Source organism: Castor canadensis, chromosome 3 (genome assembly GCF_047511655.1).
Source record: "Castor canadensis chromosome 3, mCasCan1.hap1v2, whole genome shotgun sequence".
Lineage (NCBI taxonomy): Eukaryota > Metazoa > Chordata > Mammalia > Rodentia > Castoridae > Castor > Castor canadensis.
The window spans coordinates 46,505,812-46,528,334 of NC_133388.1; the positions used below are offsets into that span (position 1 = coordinate 46,505,812).

Consider the following 22,523-nt stretch of genomic DNA (forward strand, 5'->3'; position numbering starts at 1 on the left):
CTCCCTCTCTTAGGGACAGGAGGAATATGTCCTGAATAAGAACATCTTTCTAAATGCTAGGTCCAGCCATTGGCCATTCTCTTCCTCTAGTCACCACTGTTTATGGTTTCCATCTGACGTGTGGGTCCTTGGCTTGGAGGGCTGATTAGTTGTACAGGGTTGCAAGAAGTTCACTTGACTAATATTCATTCAGAATAGTCTGTTCATCTAGAGATGCAATCAGAGGAGCAAATTAGTTTCTATAAAAGCGTAGAACTGGGGGACATTGCAAAAACCAAACTCTGGAAGAATGGCAAGGCATTAGTAGCATTGAACCAAGAAGGAGCAAAAAGAAAATCCTACTCAGTATCACAACTTGGTTGTAACAAAATTGTACGTTCTAAACTTCATATTCTTTCTGGAGTCAATTCTGCTACATTGTGGGAGGAGAAGAAGGGGCAGTAGGAACACATCTCAGCCTAAAATTGGAAGTTTTTTTAATGTTTCCACAGCCCAGAAAGGACCAGATGGGAAAGTCATTCCCAATAACTACTGTGACTTCTGCTTGGGGGGGCTCTAACATGAACAAGAAGAGTGGGCAGCCTGAAGAGCTGGTGTCCTGTGCAGACTGTGGACGCTCTGGTGAGTGTGGCCCCTTCCTGCATTGTGTGCCCGCAGACCAGGAAGGCTTCCACTTGCATTTCTCCTGCCATCTCGTGGTGGTGGGGTGGGACAGTGGAGTGGTGATGACTTTGAGTGGAGAGGGCTGTGTCTGGCTGTTCCATGGGGTGGACATTACTTTGTGTGTGTTGCTGTGGTCAGTAGCGAGGTAGAGTAGAAACACCTGGTTTCTTGTTTGGATGATGCACATGTAACAAAAAGATATGTTTGTTCTGTGGAAGCATCTAGGGCAACCTGGGGAGTACAGAAACATGAATATTGGAAAAACAGCCACATCTTGAATTGTGGGAATCAGAGACCTCTGGGTTCCCGGGTGGTGGCATCAGCATGCCACCTCCATTGGCCACTCATCTCATTTTTCATGTGGGACAGAAAAAAGAATACTTACAAATCAAGCAGGCACAAGGACAGGCATTCCTGGGGCTAATCTGGAGTTGACTTGGCTTACTGTTGTCACTTTTAACCTATCCAAAGACTGAAATAGTAACAATACATTTCCTTCATTCTTCAGATGAGTTCAGGTCTTTGTTGTGGTTTTGGCTTTCAGCTCTAACCAAACCATTTAGTTTCGCCTGAACATGGCTCACTGCCGCTACCATTTTCCTATTGTTTTATCTCATAACTAGACTAAAGCAGACGGTAGGGAGGAGAGAGGATTTCAGACTCATCTTTAGTCTTAGCAACTGCTGACTAGTAAGTGAAACATCTGGCTTGGGTGGTTGGTTCCAGCATGAGGAGTCATTTCTCCTACCACCTTTTCATCCAGTATCATTTCCATTATTCCCAAGAGGACAGAGATGACCACATTTTGGTTTGCCATAGTGACCCAGATCTTTCTTGCCAGGTCTACAAATCTTACTTGAGCCTTTTTATGCTTTGATGCCAGGATTGTTTAGGGTTTAAGACTTCCTTGAATGGCAAACCAGTAATTGGAAAGGGACTTGGCCTCCATTACACACAGCCCTCAACATTTACCTCTCAAGGGCCCTGCCAGCATGTCCTTTTTGCATAGTTCTGTCAATTAATTTATAGACCAGACATGATACCTTATGTTGAACTTTTTACTCTACTGGTGCCAACTTCTGAGATGGGGCCCTTGTGATACTGGACTCTGGTTTTTAGATATTTGTAAAGAAAATAAAACCAATGAAATTAAACTCAGTGTTATTTAAGAGCAAGCAATCAGTCAATCTCCACTGCCAGAAGCAAGATCACATGGTAGAGGAATGTTCTAAGCAGGGTGTACGGGCTGCTGTAGGCTTGGAAGGGTTAGAGAAAGCATCTGAAGATGTCTCCATTGCAAACTGCTATAATTTCCCCCTTTTCTGTCCTACAAAAGATGGGGTGCTTGAATCTGTTGAATCTGATCTATGGGCATCAGAAGTGGGAAGTTGGTTATTTCTACATCAAGCCTCTTTCCACAACCTTTGTTCAGGTTCTGTCTGCTACGTGCCTCAAGGGCCATTTTACACCAGCCTAGATATTCTCACTGCAATTGCTGATGATTAATTTTGGTGGCTCACTTAGTCAAGGTCTGACTCAGAAGTTCCTGAAATAGTTGATACCTTGGGAAAGCACAGGTGGCATTAGCCCATGGGGTGTGCCTGTTAAGGCAGGTGGGTGGATATTTCTCTGGGGCCTCCCCAAGGCCCCTCCCGAGAAGTATTAGCCTGAAGAGCTGCCTTTTCCTGCCCATCCACCCCATTGCCTCTGTTTCCTGGAGAAAGTGGGATGTCTAAAATTGCCACCAGAAGAGGTGCACTACCGCCTTGTGGGGAGGCATCCTGGGACCTGGGAGAGTGTGAGCAAGATTCAGCCTGAGTTTCACAGATTTCAGGAGACTGTAATTTATTAGGATTTTTAAAATTCAATTTTTCACCTTCTTAGTGTTGTAAGTTAGATTTGTTAATCCAAACTTTCTGGAATAACCAAGACTTGGACATATTTAGTGGTGTGGGGTGTGTGTGTGTGTGTGTGTGTGTGTATGTGTGTGTATGTGTGTACCTACATGTGGAGTATAGATCACAGAAATTTCCTCCATTGGTTAAAAAAATGAGAAACTCTTTTATTACCTACCACTTATCAGATTTTACAACTTCTTTTTGCTTTCAGTGCAAATGAACTACATGGTGTCAGGGTAGAATTGAAAGGGTTCTGAAAGAATGGGATTAGAAGCAGGTAAAAATAAAAATAAAATGGATGGAGGTTTAACCACTTGAATGGGTTATCTGACAGTGATACCTTTGTAAAGCTGACAGTCAAAGTGACAGACAAACATTGTTCAGAGACACATCAACGGAAAACATCAAAGAAATACCAAGGAGGCTTAAAACCCACTGAGAAAAACCACTGTGTGGGGCAGGGGAGGGAGGGAGTGTGCACGCATCTGTGTGCATGCGGGAGAGAAGGGCGGTCATGCCTGCACCGCTTGCTGTCGGAAGCTGTGGACATAAGTGTTATGGCAGGGATGAGGCCTTTTAGGGGAGGGGGCGTCCTCTTCCCTGCAAATGTGTGCTTTGTCTCAAATCCCTGTCACCAGGCAATGTACGTGCTTAGTCCCGTTTGGTGTGACCCTGGTTGATTATCTTGCTCTTAGGAATAACATGTAATGACGTCATGAGAATATTGATGCTGTCTCTTGCTTAACCCATGTGCTGATATATTCATCATACATGCCAGCTCATTTGGGAGGAGAAGGCAGGAAGGAGGAGGAGGCAGCAGCCGCAGCACGCACCACGGAGGACTTATTTGGTTCCACGTCAAAAGTGACACCTCAACTTTCCATGGCTTTGATGAGGACGATTTGGAAGAGCCTCGCTCCTGTCCAGGATGCCGTAGTGGCCGGGGCTCACCCACAGCAGATAAAAAGGGCAGTTGCTAAGCCCATGGGACAGATTGGCAAATTAGCCACCCCCTCTGACTCTGGTCATTGCTCTGTTTCTGATATATATATATATATATGCATATATATATATATCTTTTAATGAAAGACATATATATATGTATATATGAATATACATATATGTATATATATGCATATATATATACGTATATATACATATATATATATGTATATATATGCATATATATATATTTTAATGAAAGACAACTTAGGTTTTCCCTTTATCCTTGCTTTTTTCTTTTTCCTTTGGTTCCCCAGAGCTTGCTCCTTTATTTTGCTGGATTTCCTCTCCTTAGTGTGGGAGTGGCAGCCGGAGTGTCCTCTGGCTGGCCCGTGGTGGCCTGTGTGTGCATGCGTACCCATGTGGGCCTGGGTCTAGGTGTGGGGCTTGAGGCTTGCTTTGGCTATGGGAGGGGCTCTGTGTAGAGAAACTGGCTGGGGAAATGCTTGGCTGACTCTCTGTCCTTTGCCTGAACATAGAAGTGGAGTCCAGGGAACGGAGGTTGGAATTGGCTGTTGGCCTTGGGTAGGGACAAGGTGTAGCCACGGGCATTGCATGGCCAGGTGGTATTTCTTGCTCTGGGTATCAGTTTCACAGGCAAGGGGATGAGTCCAAGTAAAGAAGATCCCCGATTAGGTACAACACTCACTAGGATGATTGGAAGATTCTGAACTCCTATGAAGCGTGGGTCTCCAGCCTCCATGAGAACACAGGCCATGTGACACGGATTGGGTGATCCACATGGCTGCCTAGGCAACAGACCACTTGTACAGGTCCGAGGAGATCTGCTGAGACCACCCAGCCTTTGAAAAAACCCCTGAATTAGACGCTCATTGACTTAACACCTCAACCAACCAAAAGCAAGAACATGCTGATTAAATCACAAACGAACCCTTCCTGCTCCCTGGGAGCCTGAGACAGAAAGGGCTTCCACCGTTCTGTGTCAGATGGGCACAAGTGTGCCTGGGCATCGCTTTGGGTTTTGAGAGAGCGAAAGTAACAGCCCCACTCACTGTTCAGGTGCTCTGCCTGATGTCTGCGTGGTCCCATTCCTAGGGACTATGGCATAAGCCTCCAGTATGGTGGTAGTCCCGCTTGCTCACACGTGTGAATGCCACAACACAGTTGGTTCTAGTAGGTTTCTGCCGAGGAGACACAACCTGCGCTTGTACGTTCCACCTCTTCACTCTGTTTCATTGATTCAGATATTAGATTCATAGGCTTATGACTTTCCGTGGTGAAATGTGAGTTTCCGTGTCAATAAAAGTATGTTCAATCCACATGATCATTTGAACCTCGTCTTGTAGTTCATGGTCCTGCAATTATCAATGATAACTTGACTTTGAACTTGGGATTTAAAAAAAAAATCCTAATTAAAACAAATTATTGAAAGGCCACCTAATTTCTGAGTCCAGCTTATTGTTCTAATGAAGAATTAATACCAGGAAAATATTTATCTGAGGATGAGTATTGCTTGATTTTCAATCTCTCTTGCTAGGGGTGGAGACGTCCTCACCTCTCTCTGTTGGTGTAGCCAATTTGGGCCTAGTGGTGCCACTGAGCATTGCCTGAGCATCTTGTCTCACATTCCTTCTAGAATCTTTCAACAGAAACAGAATTTATATTATTTAAAAAAAAAAAGAAATAGAAGAAGCCTTTTTTTGTGTGTGATACTGGGGTTTGACCTCAGAGCCTTGCAATTGCTAGTCAGGTACTCTATCACTTTTTGTTTTAGTTTTGTTTTTTTTAAGTAAGGATTCACTTTTATGCTCAGGACAGACTAGACCACGACCCCCCTATTTATGCTGTCCGCTCTGCTGGAGTGACAGGCATGTACCACTGTGCCCACCTTTTTATTGGTTGAGATGAGGTCTTGTTAACCATTTGCCCCAGCTGATCTCAAACTGTGATCTCAGCCTCCTGAATAGCTAGGATTACAAACAGTCATTGTGCCCAGCTTGGAAGAAACTTTTAAGATGGTCAAGTTCAAATCTGTTACTTTTTAGTTAGGAAAAGTCAATCTGGAGAGGTTAAGTGAGTGAAGTTCAAGAGATATTAGAATCACCAAGAAGAAAATGATCCAATCAGTGTCCTTTGTCTTCAGCTCAGAAAAAACCCACCAGAATGCTTCAGAAATGTCACCTTGTTTTCTGAATCCCAGTCCAAAGATAGAGGACTTTCTAAACTTTCGATATCATTGGACAGTTCCTGAGGGAACTGTTGATGTAAAGGTGACTATTGTTGAGATAGGTGACTGATGTTTTGTCTGACCCAGAATAATGAAATTCTTTATTTCTGTTCCTGACAGTACTTTAAAGTCAGTAATCCAATTTGCTGCTGGTATTTTAGAGAGAAAAATTTAATAAAAAAAATCCACAATGTTCACATCAACAGTTTCCTTAAAGTCTTCCTGTTCGTTTTGCATCTCTCTACATACCTAACGGGATGCAGCCTGGTATTGCCTTCACACATCACTTGAGGGAATGCAAGCTCATTACTCAGGGAGAGTATTAAAGGCTGTTTGGACCTTCTCACTTCATGGTGGAATAAAATTAATTAATTTTATCCCAATAGCCTTCTGTTACATTGGATGAATATGATCTTGAATGTGTACTTCTAGTTTGAGCAGATTCCTGCATTAGGAATTTTTCCACAGAGGATTTTGTCTAGTCTTTGGAAGTGGAGTGGCTTATGTTGTATTTTTTTCTGAGTAAGATATTTTTGATCTGGTGTGTAGAAGCCTAGTAGAAATCAGAAGTTCTAAGTTCTGAACTCGGCTTCCTGTTTGAGTCTGTTGCCACAGAGCTGTGCCTTAGTTTTTCTCCCTAGTTGGTGGACATTTCTTTCCTTGTCATAATATGTAACCAACATTATCTCACGATGGGATAGATGTCACTTAGTCCCATTTTACTGGTGGGGAAGCTGAAGTACAGTTAGGTTAGATGGCTTGACTGAAGTTCCCAGGACAGTAAGTGCTATCTGGACCTTCTAATACTTTTTTCAGTCTATATCGACTTCCCCAGGGATCACATTTCACACGTTTCTTTGGTAAAACTAATAAAGGGCTTTGACATATTTTAAGACTTCATTGGGTTGAAAGGAGGTCTTCAAAAGCAAACAAACAAAGAAATCAATCGATTACACATTAGAATCCCGCTGAGAAGAAGCAAGGTCTAGGTTCTCAGGAACTTTCTGAAAGAATGAAGGTTGAGTTTCCTGAGTGGTCAGGGTTTGGGTGGTCAGGGATCAGGGAGTGTTTTGGTCACATGGCCAAGTGCTTCTAACACCAAAACGCTTTATTATATGACACTGCTGTGCTTACTAAAAGTGATTTGTGACCATCTACTCAAAATAACAATATAGGAAAAGTCATTCTGCTTAATTTATTTACAAAATAACAATGAATGATGGAAGACCTGAATTACCAGTAAAAAACATGGACAGTAAGTTTTCAAATTATCTCAACATTAACTCTATCTCAACATTGGCTCTCAACCAATGACTAAAACTTTTTTAAAATAATTAAATTTTGAAATAATTTCACAGTTACAAAAAACTTACAAAACTAATACAAAGAATTCCCGTACACCCTTCATGTAGATCCTCCAAATAACCACAGTATAATCATCGAAATCAGGAAATTAACATTGAGACAATGCTATAATCTACAGATTTAATTTAAATTCTTCTGACCTAAGATCCAATCCAGGGTCTGGATATAGTTGTTACATCATTTTAAAGTTCTTTTACTGAAGTTAGTTCCACAATCCACCTTTAGTTTTTATTATCTTGATACTGGCTAAGAGTATTGGCTAATCATTTCATACAAAGCCACTCACTTTAGGTTTGTGTGCCGTTTTTCTAATGATCAAAATGTGCCTTTTTTGGTAAGAATATCACACATGATGTCCTTCTCAGTGCATTGTATCAGGAGGTTCAAGACTGATCTAGCCCATTGCTGGTCATTAAGACATTGGCCTTTCATCTGAGATTTCAGGCTCATATGTTTATAGACCTTGGATGGATGTATTTTCATTCAGATATACCTCTTTTCTTTGGTGGCTGGGGACTGAGTATTAGCAGTATGCATTTGACTGCTCAGTCCTGCAAAGGATAAGATGCAATTAAACATGGAACTAATAGACTTATTGGTCAATAGATTTATTTGCCATCTAATTGAGTAGACTATATGCACACAAATAGTTCACATGCAAGTGTCGTTCTAGGGTAGTTAATGTATGATCATTTTTGTTGTGGATCACAGGAATCAGGGAGATTTTCTTGGAGGGAGCCGCCCTGATCAAAAAAACGTTCTTAAATATTGTTCTGTAGCATTTTGTTTCTGCCATTAGTTTTTCTCCTCCAATGGATGGTGTGTTCCTTGAAGGCAAAAATGTCACATCACTCATGTCCCCAGACAGTGCCTGACACCACTCAGTTTATTTGGTGAAATAAACTGAGAATAGAGCAATGTTTCTAAGCTAAATAGTGGAATTTTTATTTACTCTCACTGTATATGTAGTGGTTGCTCAATTATTTTTGTTGCCAGAAAAGTTGGAGACGTCATCTCTAGACCCAGCATCCATTGGTCAAGTCAGAGAGAGAGAGAGAGCCAGGAGGCAATGAAGTGGTGGTGAGGATGAAGGAGAGGGAACGAGGATGGCAAGACTGTGGTGAGTGAGAGCTGATGGCATGTGGAGGGTGGAAAATTAAGTCTTCTTGGAGGGATTAAGATTAGGAATCTGAGAACACAGTGGGGCATCTTCCATGGCCTATAGTTGGCCTTGCCAGAGAAAATGAGATAATGGATGTCAAGAATTCAAAGTCAGGGGTAACCAACTATTTTCTAGATTGCTTAAATGGAGCAAAAGAAAAAAAACTGTGTGTGCCCATGTGTGTTGGGGAAGTGATGGTCAGAGAGAAAATTTGTGGAAGCTAAAAATGCCTCATGATATGGTTATGAGGTCAGCTAACAGAATGGCAGATGACACCCATCCAGAGGGCTCAGAGACATTGGAAAGGGACAGAAAGACTCCTAGCAAGGGGCAAAATCATGACCAATGCCTAACAAGAGGACAATTGGCAGGCACTCTGTGGGAAGTCAGAAGACAGGCCACACTGGCTTATCTGTCAAGTGAAGGGGCTAGAGGCAGGTGGGAACAGTCAAGAGGAGATGAACAGGAGGAAGAGGAGGGGAGCCAGGCAGGGAACACCAGAGAGGTCAGACTGTGAGATGGGATCTGGTAGAGGGAGAAGAGTGAGAGCAGATGAGGAGGGAAGACTTGGAGTGAGTGGCTATGGGACCCTTCTTAGCCTTCCTTTGAAAGCACAAGTAGATGGATGGAGTCTAAGCCTTGGAAGTGCACTTAACTCAGGTCTGTGCACCTGGCCAAGGAGGGAAGCTTTGGGTACCAGAAGGAGAGATACAGCAGGCAGAGGATTTTCAACTTGGAAGGGACTGAGCTGATCATTTGGTTTTGAACTTGATTCCCACCGTAGTCATTTTCCATTCAGGTCCCTCTTGCCTTAGTCCCTCCTTCCCCATGGAGCTCAGTGTGATCTGGACTCTATTAGGGTGCCCATCTCTGTCCTCAGGAATTGCTTTTGGGGAGAAATGTGAGTGCACTTGTTTTCATTGCCTGCTCTTTATGCCTAAGACTCCATGCTAAACATAATTTAGCAGGTTCTATTTCAACTAGAAGCAAAATCTATAGCTGGCTTGTCTCTATCCAGGCTAAAGGACTCACATGGTTTGAAGTGCCACCAGGTTCCAAGGCTGACACTTGGATCACCGTGGGCCAGTAGTAGAGACTGGAAGGGACCTGGAGGCATGGTCTCTCTGTGGGCCATTCTGACCCTCTCAAATCACTTGGTGACAAGGTTAGAGGTGTGGGGGTGTGTATGAAGCAGTGTCCTTTTGGCTGTGGACCAAATGGACAAGAATCAGGTTGTCTGTGATTGTAACTGGTCCTATACCCATTTCTACTTACATGATGAGCAGACAGATGGCATCATACCGGTCCTTTCTGGGATGTTTTCACTTAGAAAAAGTTTCAGTGTGGCTTCCAAGTAGAGGAGAAAAAATATTTTTCCTTTGTGAACACCCAGTTTTGCCTGCTGTGCCATCCAGGAATTGAAAATCCAGTTGTGTTTTCTGTGTCTTGGGCTGTTCAGTGGCTGACCTGCCCCGTTCCCACCTGGTTTTGTGCTGCAGACATTGGAGGCACCAGGGAGCCCAGCCTGGTTTTCATAACCCATCTTCACAGCTTCATGAGCTTAGTCATTAGTTGGTGGTTTTCTTTTCAATTCATTTTATTTTCACCACCCTTTTAATTTTAATCAGTCTTTCTTAGGTAGCTGTTCTGTGTTATTGTTTTTTTGTTTTATCTTTCCTTGCTTTTCCCTCTGCAGTCAACTCTATCACCTGGGAACTGCACATCCTTCTTCAAGCAAGTCATTCCTAAGAAGGTGAAAAGAACCAGGATGAACACCATCTCCTCCTCCTTCTTCTCCTCCTCTTCCCTTGCCCGGCCCCATCCTGTGCATGTGTTTCAGCCTACACTGGAGCCTGGATTGTGGAAAAGTCTCTAGCACGACCACTCAGCTCAGTGAAGTCTCGGGAAAGGCCTTAGTTTGTGCAATAAGAAGATTTTTCTTTTTTAAAAATTCTTCATTACATTTTGTTTAAATGTCTGTGAGAAAATACCCAGATCAGACTGGATTTTGCTCTACAATAGAAATAACTGAACTCAACAAACTGACAAAAAAAATAGAGTTAACTGTTTTATTTATTTGAACACTTAAAAGAAAAAAGTGCTGACATTGCACAATATTTTTGTTTAAAGTACCTTCTACTTCAAAAGTTAAAAGCAATTTTGTGAAGACGTGAAATCAAAAGAGTACTTACTGTAAAATAAAGAGTGCATATAAACTCTTAAGGAAACACCCCACATTTTCAAATAAGAAAATAAAGATCAACTCTACTCTCTCAGGCTTTTTAAAAAGCCATTCATTTATGTGTGTTAGGTATTTTTATTTCTGTGAGTTGGATGTGGTAAGTGAGGAGTGAACATTTTTTTTTTCTTTAAAAGTCTATCGAAAGTGTTGGTGATGTTAAATGGTTTTGTGTTAAGACTTAACTGAAATAAATTGGACATAAATCAGCAGGGTCTGCACCCCCACTGCCCTACTTCCTCTCACCCCAGGCAAGCCCCACTGATCTGAACAAGGAGAAGCAGTAGCCTATGTCCCAGCCATGGTGTCTCGTGGGATCTGGTTCAGAAAGGAATTCCATCTAGTGATCAGATGTATTGCTGCAGGTTCAACAGATTCAAACAGAGGCAACTTAGTTTAAAATAACAGTGAAGAAAAAAGGCAGCAAAAATTCAGTATCAGCTGAGATGGTAGTGGTTCCATTGGCTAACTCCTAGGAGTTGGCTGAAGGAGCCTTCTGCTGAGCTGGCTGTAGGGACCTGAGATTCTAGAACTGTCCTCGGGACTAAGAAGTTGTCTTGAGTGATGCAGACCTCAAGTTGCTTGTGGAGGAGAAGGAAGAAGGCAAATGTTTCAACATGTTCTTTATGGGCACAGTAGTGGAAGTGAGCATCATGGCCAGTGAAATAGAATCTGGCATTGCGTTTGCGGCCTAGCCAAGGAGGTCAGGTGACGGATTGGGCTACTGGTTCTCCCCTCATGGTCCCACTGGGCTGGTCTTTTATACATGCATGCTTTTGCCTTCCCTTATGCTGGATATTCTTGTAGGCAAGGGTCGTTGAGTCAGTGTTACTGATGTGTTCCTCCCTAAGAATCTCTTTTGCCTTTGAAAGGACTTCCTACTTGTCCTTTCAGATTTCTCATTCCAGGTCAGTCCCTGGGATTGTGGGTAGGGGGACAGATATAGCTCCAAGATTGTCTTTGTATCATTCTGTAGCCCTTTTCTGTGACATTTTCTGATAGACAATGTTCCTTGTCAAAATGCTATTAATTTTAATAATAACCTCTCTCAACCAACTCCCACAAGTTATAATATGTGTAGAATTGTGATAGAGCTTTGCACACTATAAGGTTTGTATGAAGTTTGTATAAGATTCTGTTAAATAAAAGTCTGTTTCCAATGCTGTAAAATTTCCTTCACCAACCAACTTCATCCTACAGGAGTGCCTTTCACATGGAAATCCTCCTGGAAGGATTCTGCTCACTTTCCTGCTCAAGATTATTGTTTGATTCAGAAGCATAGAGTAGGACAGCAGTTGCCACTGGCTTGGCTGCCAGATGGTGGCATGGAAAGTGAACAATGCCCAGGGTTGGTGTCACCCGTCCATCATCACCACCACCACCGTCACCTTACATGGTGAAACAGATGTATTGAAGTCCTGGTTATGTTTATAGATTTAACATACCTGTTTAATATTGCTGTCATTCCTTTGCCAAGAACAGAAGTTTTGCTAACAATGTGAGATTTAGCATGTGCTTTGGAAAAAGATGGGGGCTAATGAGGCAAGTTCTCCAGTCCTGCTGTAAGTTGTAAGCTGGGCCCCTCTGGTAGGTTTTCCTGGCATACAAAATGGACACTCCTGTCTGATGTGTCTTTCAGGTCAGATAGAACAGATTAGCTTGACAGCCCAGGTTTTGCACTCTGAGTACTGCCAGCCCCCATTGGGGCTGGCTGGGGATGGACGATGACATCACAATGCTGTTGCTAGTTGGCTCTATCATATTCTTTTAGAATATATGTGTCACATATGACTTTAAACTTAAGCTTCTTAAGCAGTAAAAGGGAAGTCTCCACCCACTGCAGTATAGTACCTTCCTTAGAGTTCCTCCCTTTTTACTGTGATAAAATATACAAAAGATAAAATTTACCACTTTAATTATCTTCTATGTACAGTTTTGTGGCAAAAGTACATTTACCTTGTTGTGCAGCCATCACTCCCATCCATCTCCATCTTCTGAAACTGAAATTCTGTAACCATTAAACACTGACTCTCCGTCCTGTCCTCCCCGAGTCCCTGGTAACCACCATTCCACTTTCTGTGCCTGTGAACTCAGAGACTCTAGGTGCCTCAAATGAGTGAAATCGTATAGTATTTGTCCTTTCGTCACTGGCTTCTTTCATTTAGCATGCTATCTGTAAGGCTCATCTGTTGCAGCATGTGATATTTCCCTACTCCTTCAGACTGAGTGATACTTCATTGTAGGCATAAATTGCACTTTGTTTATTTATTGTCAGTGGACACTTGCAGCAAGAAGAAAGTTTTACACATATATTACACTTGATTCAACATTTGAAACATTGGACACAAGTCAGAGGTCACCTAGGGAATTAAATGTCTGTTTCTGGAGAGATGAGATTGCATGTGAAATTTACTCTGCAATTTACATCCTAGAAAAGGCTCTTTATCTAATGCCTGTCTTTCCTCATGACCGAGGCTTTCTTCATAGACACTATCTTTGGGGGGTGCTTATATGGTCAAAGGGTTGCTAGCACGGAGCTGCACTATCAATGGAAGTAACCAAGAATGGAGGAGATCCAGGATAACCAGGTCTTCAGTGGCAGGCCATGAGGGCAGGGGCTGCCTTTTTCAGATGCCTGGAGGTGAGCTGTTGGCCACAAATGCGTGTGCTTTATGTCTGTCTGTGGTCACTGACCGTGAGGGAGAGGGGAGTGTGCACGTGAGCTGAGAATGAGAGAGAAAAAGAAATCACTCTCCTTTTCCATAAAGGGTTAGCTCTGGGGTTGTAGCTTAGTAAGTAAAGCAGACAAGGTGTGAGGAAAGGAACAGTGCCAGGGAGATGGAGACCAGCCCTCCATGCTCAGCCTCAGTTCGCAGACAGACAACAGGGAGTGGTAGGGAGTGTGGAGGCAGACAGTAGCTGTGCTCTGAGTGGGACAGCTACGACTCAGCTTGAGGGATGCTGCATGTTTTTAAGTTGTTGATAGTACGTTAAAAACAAACTCAAGATCAATACTGTGTGGACTAAACTGGATCTGACCATATCCTAGACATATTTTCATGACTTGGGAAAGCTTTCCCTAAGGGCTAGAAGTCCGGGTAAGTTGAAGTTGAGATTGAAATGCTTGTCCCAATCCTTTCCTTAGGGCAGATCCTCATTTTTACCCAGGGATGCATCTGCTGGTACCCTGACCTAGAACTGATGTGTGGTGGGGATGGGGTGTTGGGCTGGTCTCTGGATGGAGTGGAGTCATTTTTTTGGTAGCACATGGTAAGGATTCAGGATATGGTTCCAGTAAAAACAAAATTTCTGCATCCAGGCCCTTTCTTCTGCATGTACACAAAAGATCTTCCCTTTAAAACTCTGGGTAAATTTGCACACTTTTGTTTTTCATTTCACTTTATTCTTGCTGCGGATCAGCACCTATCAAATCACACGCATCTATCTGCATTTTCTAAGAGCTCCAAATCACTCCACATGACTAAAAATGAATGAGTTTTATCTATTCCCAAATCAGCACATTCCTCTGATTAAAGTGTGTGTGTGTGAAGAGAAAGAGAGAGAGAGAGATCTATAAATGTGGATTCTTTCAGAATTTTTTATATTTAAATTTGTCTTTAAAATATTTTATATCTTATATGCATCTTATTCCAGAGGATACTTTGTAAAAGAACTGGACCAACTTGAGTTAGGGCTTTTTTTTTTTTTTTGGTCAGGGTGAGGAAGAGGTTATTCTGAATAAAGAGTTAATTTTCCTTATGATTTATTATGGGAATTGGCAAACTTTTTCTGTAAAAGCTCAGATAGTAAATATTTTAGATTTCGCAGACCAGGCATCTGTTGTAGCTGTTCAACTCTGGGGTTGTAGCATGGAAACTGCCATATACAATATGTATGTGAATGAGTGTGGCTGTGTAAAAATAAAACTTTATTTACAAAAATGGGCAGCTGGATTTAGCCCACGGGGATTACTTTTACTGATCCTTGAGTATTATACTGTAAATCTGGGGGCAGTGTTGAGTTGGTGGTAATATTTAAGGCATTTTCTAGGCCTTAGGACTAAGAGAAGTCCCTTGCATCACCAGGAGGAGGACTAAAGGTACATTTCATCATTAGTATTACAAGCTTTTTAGGCCACAACATAAAAATGTTTCAGAGCCAAAAAGTCCCACCACAAGGTTTTTGAAAGCTCTCAGTGCTGAGCCCAAACCACAATAGTGCAATGTTAACCAAAGTGTCTGAGTAACCAAGCCATACATGGCAGTGACTCCCCAAAGACATGGTAATGAGTATCACTAATTTGTAGCAACTGATGTTGTTTTTCAATATGAAAAATGGCAAGTGGCTGCTAGGGATGAAGTGAACATAGATATTTGAATTTCATCTGTATGAGATAAATGATGAACGACATTTAGTGGTGCCCACCTTGGCAGGTGTAGAGTTGCTACTAAAAGAGATGGTCTCTTGCTGGAGACCACTGATGCCTGCATGGCTGTGGCTTCCTGACATTGTTAACTATGGGATGTTGGGGATGTTGCTGAGACTTATTCTTCCCCAGACCTCAGATTCTTGTAATTGTATTCCACAACTTCTTACTTCACCTTCTAAAACAGCCCTCGAGACAAAAATTTCCTCCTTGGATGGTGGAGAAAATTTCTGACATCAGACCTACTACTGAACGGAAACCTTACTAATCACACATGAGATGGCCCTGAAGGGGGACCTGTGAGCCAGGGATACTAGGTGGCAGCAGCCAGGTCAAATATTATTGAAGAGATGCTTTTCAGCCACTGCTGAAGGGTACTCAAGTGTCTTAAGAAGATCAGTGACTTTCAGACCGAAGGGTACTGTTTAGTGATGCTTGTGGCCAAGTTTCCTGAGTTTCTTTCCTGAAAAGAGGAAGTGGTTGGGATCAGCATGTGAAGTGTCTGCCCCATTTTCTCCAGGTTCCATTCTGTGATCACAGCTGAGGTCACTCAGAAGTCAGGTATCAGGTATAGACTAGGAGGAGAAAGATTGTTCAGAGAAAGGTAGACAATCTCATTCTTTGCATTTTACAGAAGTGTGATGTGAGCAGCATGCATTCCTTGGTAACATGATTTCTGGCACACTGGAATAGAAAATACCTTAGCACAGACCCAGTTGAGCCAAGTATGTTGTCTATGTATGAGATAGATCTCAAATCCTAGTGGAACCCTAGCAAAGGGCTATTTTTAACAGCAGCTGAAGTTGGGAATAATAAGCAAGGTCTTGGTAGTAATTCTCCAGCCCGATTTATTTATTTCTTTATTTATTCTTGCAGTAGCAGGGTTTGAACTCGTGGCTTTGCACTTGCTAGTCAGGTGCTCTACCACTTGAGTCACACCAGCAGCCCTCCATACATATTTAATAGTTGACACTGTCATGGTCAAATGGGCTGAAAAAGACCAAAAAAGTGCAGAAAAGACTGTTAACGATATGGACACACCGATATTCAAGCATTTCTCCTGTGTGAAGTTATGGGTGGGGGCTAAATGACCTCTCGAGGTCCTGTCTAGCTCTGTAATGTTTTGAATTATACTTGGGGAACCTGAAAGAGTTCGTTCCTAACTCACTACCAGCAAGAGAGACCCCAACATGGAGAAAATTAGTTCCAAGAACATGTATTTTGGTCACTAATGACAATTACGTTTCTTGGCTTGTTCTATTCATCCTGAAGCAATGGCCGAAGCCTTTTGTTGACTACAATTGTCTTGGTAGTGTGAGATACCAGCTGAAAAGTGAATACAGTGTCAAGACATTTTCCTCCAGAGAAACTCCAAGTATATGAGAAAAGAACAGTGAGAAGCAAGTGAGAAGGAAGTAAGGCCAAGAGGTCACCAGGTGAAATGGTTCTGCTGTGTTCTACTCCAGGTCTCATCTCACTGGACTCCACCACATCCAGTGTCATCCCTGGGGGGATGGATTTCATAATTGCTCATAGATCTGGGTGTTATTCTTAGCTTTATTTTAGTAGAATGATCTCCCAAATAGTCATAGTTGTCTACTAGCTGTTCCCCAACTTAGGGGAGGAGAAGGATCTTATTGAAGGACAATGTTAATTATACATACAGTATTCTGCTTGGGAAAAGAAGTGGTCAGCATTCTTTCTAAGTAATTTAAATTATTTAAAAGAGAATTACTATATAAATTTTGTGTGTGTGTTTGGTTTAAAGAAGTAACAAGGATTGTGCTACATTTAGTGAGTGAGGTGAACCTTCAGTGGACCAGAATAGCAGAAGCTAGGAATGGAAAAACTGTGGGAGAGAGTGAAGGATGAATTCCTACCATGAACATTGATGCTGGAACTTGTGCTTGACTGGGTTATGGGCTCAGAGAGACTGTGACTCTTTATAATTCTGAAAACTTCTTTAGTTAAAATAGATTGTTTTATCTCCATAAATAGCAATCTTATATCCATAATTGAAAATAGATCAATGTATTTTGACCACATGCTGCTACTTTATATAAAGACTCTCTTTCATGCTACTAATCAATTGATCAATTTATTGAATGCCTCTGTGTTGCAATGCTGTGCTAGGTTTTGAAGGACATAAAAGAAAAGCAAAGGAAACCTGGAGACAAACTTTAGGGATACTTTCCATGTACTAGCGCTAGTTACCAAGTCTGACTTTTTACACATCAGCTTGTTAACGCCATACATGAGCTCTTTGGGGTTAAGATTACTATTCCCATTCTATAGAAATGGAAACTGAGGCTCAGGAAATTGAGTTGAGAAAGGTAGTAACAGCTGGGCAGGTCTGCTTTTTTACCAGTTGAGGATTTTCTAGCTCTAAAATGCTCGCTAGTACATATGACATCTTTTTGCTTTTGAGGAGAGATAGGTGGTTAGCATATCATAAGCTCATTTGTAACTAAGTGCCAAGTTGGTGCAAAGTAGAGTGTTAGACAGGTTGATCGGGGGCAGTTACCAGGGCAGGCTGAATTAGTGGGGAAGTCTTCATAGAAAGCTGAATGTAGTTATGGAGGTAGGCTGCCGAAAGCAGAGTGGAAAATAGTGGAGCAGAAGTGCCGAGGGGTGAGCTGGCACAGTAGATTCAGATAGGAGCCTGGACAGAGTAGAAGAGAGGTCCTGGGCTGTGTGAGGAGCTCCAGGCACGGGACAAGCATCCACATTATGGTGAGGTTTGATTCACAATAGAAAAATTAGGAATGGTAGGAAGGAGGGGACCTGCCATAAACTTGTGAGGAGGATGGATGTGATGTTTAGGATGGGTAAGGGAGGATGGCCAAACTTGGCCTCACAAGAAATTTGGGTTAATCTCCTCTTCCTCATTCAGCGGCCTCTGTCCTGCTGTGGTTGTAGGATCCTAGCCCATGTGGGAAAAAGCAGCAACCAGTATCCCTTCTAGGGGAGTTGGAGCAGAACCCCAGTGCTTCCCATCTTCCGTGTGACATTTGTCCTACTGTGTTCATAATTCTGCAGGTCAAAGCTTGTAGTTAACGATTCCATGGGTGTTTCCCACCCACTATTCTTGTGAAAGCAGGCAACTGCTATCACACTACCTACTGGTTTCTCATGTACTTGGTGTACATTCAGAGTGTGTATTCATAGAGGTGGGTTGACCAGTTGGTCCCAGAAAGCTTTGTGTCTAAGCAGCCTCTATCAATTTGGGGATCAAAATCTATGATTATCCTTCTAGTCAAGTTTGAAAAGAATTATTTGGGAAAGTGCCCTTTAGGCCAATGAGTCACTGTGAAGTAAGAAAAAGAGGAAATCAGGCTGAGATGCTGCTGTGGCCTCTTTTTGGGTGTAGAAGCACCTTGCAGCCTCATTTGTGTAGACACCTTAGCTAATTTATCTGCTGGAGGAATTGACAATTCCTAAGCTTGCACCCTGAGTCATTTTCTATCACCTGTTCTCTCTTCCCTTCACCTTATCGATGGCCCTGAGGCTAAAGAGGTGTCCCCATGGGTGAGGAGGGTGGATTGTGAGTCCAAAGAGCACGGGCTGGCACTTCCTGACATGCTAAATCAGTGCCATTGCACTCTCAATGTAACCTTCCTAGCAGCCTTGTCAGAAGGTATTGTCCCACTTGAAAGAGTTCAGCGACCTGGCCAAAACTGTGCAGATGTGGTTGGGCCCATCCAGATTCCATGTCTTTTTGTTGTTTGCATTAGTGTATTTGCCATTGTATGTTACTTGCTCAGAGTGTTCAGTGCCAGTTATCTTGGCTTGGGTATGGCTAAAACTGGCAGAGCACAGGACAAAAAGTTTGACAGCCTAGAACTGAAACCTACAGTACAATAATACCCATCTTTTCTCTAAGAAAAGGAAAAATAATTGAATATAGGCCTCTGGATCAGTCCCCTCCCCATCACTTATGCAGCAGGTCTTGTACAGATTTCACCAAACACTTGCATACACCCTCTTTCCTTCATCTCTCTTCAGACTGTGATGTCTGTATGGAACTGCTACAGCCTGCACTGGACCCTGGGGTCCAGTGTTAACTCTGCATTCGGAACAATGGACTATGTTCTGTATCTGTTTCATGCACCCATCTAATGTCACCGACATATGGCCTTGAAATTTCACTGAGTGAACACAGAAAACACCCCAGGCCTACCTCTGATGGTGTATTAGGCAAATCATAGGTAGCCTCAGTATTGACTGCCCTGCTGAAGTTGTGAAGGTTGACTATAAGAGAAGTTTCTGCCTGCTGATTGGCACAGGGAGAGATCTTGCCACCACCCTCTGCTCCTCCTGCATGAACTCCAGGAAACTCTCTGCAGATTGCTGCTCTTTTTACCCCCTGGTCCTTCTGGCCTCTGCAGCACTAATCACAGTTCATTTCTGCTGCATGCCTCATTTGGTGGAAGAGCGCTCTGGGGCTCCTGAAACGTGAAAAGGAAATTAAGAACATGCGGCCAAATGAGTCAACCCACTACCACTGATGAGTACCTGAGTCTGCCGCCCTCTCTGCTGCCTCTTCCAGGGCTCATGGGGAAATACTTTTCTCCTGGGCTTTTCTCTGGACCAGATGATGCCTGCTGTTTATTTTAAAGCAGAAAAAGGGAGCCAGGCTCACTGAGTGCCAACTACACCCAAGTTATCCCAGGTTCTCTACAACCTTGTGAGCAAGGGATTGGTTCATTTTACAGCTAGGGATCTCAGGTTGAATAAGGTAGAGTAACTTGCCCAAGATCAGACAAATGCATATGTCTATTTGACTTCAAAGACTGCATTTCTTCTGTTCTGATTTTGCCATTGCCCAGGGAGTGGAACCCTCCTGTGCTTCCTCCCACCTTCCTTAAACCAAGGGCTGTCTGGTCAGTCCTGGGGGGTTAGCCAGTATGAAAATTGCCTGGGCTCCCCAGCAAGAGCAAATTACTTGGTTGCAGAGCCAGCTCCTCTGGCCAAGCCCATCCATGCCTGGCAACTCTGCAGGCCCATTCCAGGTGACTGTGACCCTGTAAGGAGGGGAGCAAAGAGCCCTTTTTTACTCCTGGAGGATTCTTCTTCTTTCCCCATTTGCATTGCCTTTTAGAACCTCATTTTGGGCCACAGGCATCATTTGGTTGACCTGCTTCAAAAACAATTCGGTCTCCATCTTGGTAAATAATGAATCCAACCTGGTATTAGTCTAGTTATCTTCACAGTCCCATGAGGCCATTTTGGTACAAAAGTGACATTAAAAACATTACATTCTTGTTTCATACCCCTGTCGTCCTGCCTTACCCTCAGAGCCCAAACTGAAGAGTACTTCATGGGGACCCCTTTCTGTAAAATACCTTGGAGGTGTTTCTTCTGGAAAGTTCTCCTTTCCAGGAGGCTGGGTGCAGAGCATACAATACTCAGTTTGGTTTGTGTGGTTTTTACATGCATTTATCGTCTGGAAGGGAGGGTCGTGGAGGAGTCAGTCAGCTGGCCAAGGTCCCAAGGGCTTTTGCTTGCTGTGGTGACTGGACAGGAGAAGCAGCAGCCCGAAGCAGGACTCCAAGATTCCAGACCCCTGCTCTCCCCATGCTGGGCCTCCCTCCGTCAGGGCCAGTGCTATATTATGTAAAGATTTGGCAGATCTGGTCAGATGCCCAGCTCTGCTGCCACCATCCTCTGTGACCGTGGACAGGTCACTTCTCCTTTGGGGGCCAAGTTTCCTCACGTGTTTAAAGAAGGGCGGTGTCCAGCGTTGGCTCTGGTTCTGACAGTGTCTGCGTTGGTTAAGTAAGGAATCATGAGAATGCTTTCCTGTCCAGAAACTTGTTTGCATTTTAATTGGGGACTTGGGGGAAGTACTGTTTTTAAGCCACTGTAGCAACTTCAGTGTGAAAGTCTTGGGCACTGTTATAGGGTCTCTGGAGGGATGATTCACGTCCTCTGTCCACTCACACCACTGACTCCTTCTGACCCCCTGCCTCCATCTTGCCCTGACTGAGAGGGCAGGTGGAGAACCAGATGGATCTGGGGCACCTGGGGGCTGCACACCTGCAGAGAGGCATTGGTGTTTTCCCACCTCTGGCTTCATAGGAGCCAAGTCCCGTTGTCCTCAGGCTATACTCCCTGTGGTGGCTGCAGGTGCTGCCCTGTCCTTGAGTATTGGGTACAGAGGAGAGGCCCTAGGGCTATCCAATGGTGGAGGAAACAGGGACATGGGAAGAGTCATTGCTGAGAACTCAAAGCTTTCCAGGGGCCTGGCTGGCCCTAGTTTCTGGACTCCCAGTTGAGTGCTCTCTTACTCATGGGCATCCCCATCCAGCCATCTTCTCTATACAGGCCTTCTTTGCTCTTTTGGTTGCAGGGCCTTTAAGGCATTCCAATTCCTCACCTTTAAGTCTGTGAGGGTGGGGTTTGGCTGTGGCCCTGACCTGGTTTTGTTCAAGGTAATTATGAGGAGGCCTTTAATCCAGGATGCTAGGTTAGCTGTGAGGCTGGGATGAGCTGTTCTCCCTCCTCCCCTCCCTACCCTCTGAGTTCTCACCTTTCCCTCAGGGGCAGCTTAGGGTGTGGATAGGGATGACAAGGTGTGGAGGGGAAGCAGGAGACATCCTGGTTCAGGTGGGCCTTCATCTTCTAGCCCAGCCCCTTGCTCTGGGAGGCCACTAATGGTCAGAAGCCAAATATCAGAAAGGTATTTTCCCCTGCCTGTCTCCTGTGGCCAAGGGGTGTAGTGATTCCCCACATGGATGTTGGACTGAACTGTGGGTTTTCCTTTGCCTCTGCTTGCCCCTTGCTTTGCAACATGAGTCATAGGTTGTCTTAAGAGTTAAATGAGGAAGTGTGTTTAAAATGCCTAGCACTTAGGAAGCACCTCATTAAATTGTAGTTTCTAGTGTTAATAATACTAACACTGTTCTAGGTTAAGAATTTAATCAGAATTCTTGCCGTGTGTCCTGAATAAGCAAGGATCAATGTTCTCCTTTCCTGCTTCTTAGGCTCATGCTTTTCCCCAATTCTTCTAGCTCCACCTTCTTTGTCTTCATTCTTCCTCTTTTCACTTTCTTTATCTTCTTTGCTCCTGTCATTCTAGAACCTGCAATGATCTTTATTCTTAGTCATGGTCCAAAATGCAACCAGGTAGTTCACAAATCTGGTGCCATGCACCTCATTTTCTGCTTGCTGTGAATTCTGCTTCCTGCCTCCAGGAAGATTTCACAACCCCAGAACCAAAGCCCTCCTGACTGTCAGTGTTCCCATCTTGGACCTTTTCTATTTTTTATCCTTCAGGTTCTTAACTACTATGGCAAGTGAATCAATGAGTCTGGAATCACCAAGTGGTTCATGCTTCGGTGTAGGTTCAGAAATTACAAGTATGTAGACGATGTTTAGAGAAGTGAGTGTAACTAGACCAAAAAAGTTAGGAGTATGTGGGAGGAGGACCATGTGGGGTATGGAGGAGAGAGAATGCAGGAAGGAGATGGAGAATACCAGCCCTTTCAAGTTAGGTTGAAGGATAAACAAAGGAATTGAACCATCAGTGGGTGGGGCTTCTCAGACAGGAAGAGTGTCTTTAAAAGATGGCAGCTTTT

At 43.4% G+C, this 22,523-nt stretch overlaps 1 pseudogene; it reads left to right on the forward strand.

Annotated features, from left to right (window-relative positions):
• Nucleotides 1-22,523, forward strand: part of LOC141421565 (zinc finger protein DPF3-like) — a 116,063-nt pseudogene that overhangs the window by 63,167 nt on the left and 30,373 nt on the right.